We start from the raw sequence: 1462 nt of genomic DNA, 5'->3' as shown, positions 1-1462 counted from the left end.
GTTGGGGCAGGCCAGCGGCTCATGATCACGCTGCCGCCCGCCCCGCACACGGCATGCCAGGATCTCACACTGGGGCGGCCGGCGGCTGGGAATCACACTGCTGCCAGCCCCAGACGGGGCAGCGCAGCTGGATCTGCCTGCAGTATGCAAATTGGCCACCATCTTTGTTGGTGGTTAATTTGCATATCACACTGATTAGCCAATGGGAAGCATAGTGAAAGTATGGTCGATTACTATTTTTGTCTATTATTAGATAGGATGTGTTTAATGAATGCAAATTTAAATTAATTTGTGTTTAAGGAAAATGAAATTTTACCTGATTATAGGGAGGTGATAGGAAAATATTGGCAAAACTATCTCTCTAAAATAGCCTATTACTAATTAAAATCCTTTAATGTCTCTCTCCTGCTTTTAGCACAATGCCAAGTTATTTAAAATAGCACAATAAGTTTTTGGTCTCTAATTTCAGTGTCTGATTTTTCTCTTTAAGAAGCTTTCAAGTTGTCTTACAAAACCATTCTCATTTCTTGAATATACTGACTGAGCCTCTACACATATTCTCAGTCCTTGGAAATTTTCTTTGTCTTATTTTCACTGTTAACTCATCATTAGAGATTTATGTTGGGTTACCCATACCAAGAAATCTTCCTTGCCCTTTTTTTTCCCCTTCAGCCTCCTATTGTCATAGCACTAAATAACTCATAGCACCTGCTCATTGGTTTGTGTGTCTACCTTCTCATTTGACTGTACAATTACAGAGAAAGAAATGTTTTCCATCTGATTTCAATACTTTCTACTGCCTGGCAGATAGCAGATTTCACATGAGCTTAAAAATCTTATCACATTAAGATCAGTAAAGGTATGTGAAGGTGCTAAAATCCTTTGATAATTCTGAATTTGATCATGGATTCTGAGGTTATGGACTTTTGGCTCATGGAGGATTTGATGTAGAATATATTTCAGCAAGACTGAACTGAAAATCCTATACATTATAAGATTTTAGAAATCCTTTTAAATGTGACACATGCATACACAGTGAGTCTGCTTTTGTTTTTCTAAGAAACATAATATCTGTTTTTTGATATTAATAGAATAATAAATGTCTGAAATCTAAGCATAGAAGTCATAATATATAAAGCTTCTAAGTCTTATTTTTTTGGTGGGTTATAACAGTGAATCTAATTCTTAGTTACTTATGACTTGCTCTCTTATAATTTAAAATGATTTCCTCTTGGAAATTGCATCATGCATGTATCTGCTTACCAAAGCCTTTTTCTGAAATCCTCTCTAAATAACATCCCTCAAGATTTTCTCTGCCCTTACTTTGCCTTATTGTTTATTTATAACCTTTACTATTCCTGACATTATATTAGTAAAAAATGAATATCTATATGGTGTTTAGAACAGTGTTTGGTTTATACTGGGTATGTGTAAATTTTTGAATAAAAGGTGTAACATTCTC

The 1462-nt window shown here is 35.4% G+C and overlaps 1 protein-coding gene across 1 annotated transcript in view; it reads left to right on the top strand.

The window, feature by feature from the left end:
• Positions 1-1462, top strand: part of NAF1 (nuclear assembly factor 1 ribonucleoprotein) — a 51601-nt gene that overhangs the window by 44554 nt on the left and 5585 nt on the right. The gene's annotated exons all lie outside the window — the stretch shown is intronic.

The sequence above is a fragment of the Myotis davidii genome, unplaced genomic scaffold (assembly GCF_000327345.1).
Source record: "Myotis davidii unplaced genomic scaffold, ASM32734v1 scaffold225, whole genome shotgun sequence".
Lineage (NCBI taxonomy): Eukaryota > Metazoa > Chordata > Mammalia > Chiroptera > Vespertilionidae > Myotis > Myotis davidii.
This window is presented reverse-complemented; position numbering and strand designations above follow the sequence as displayed.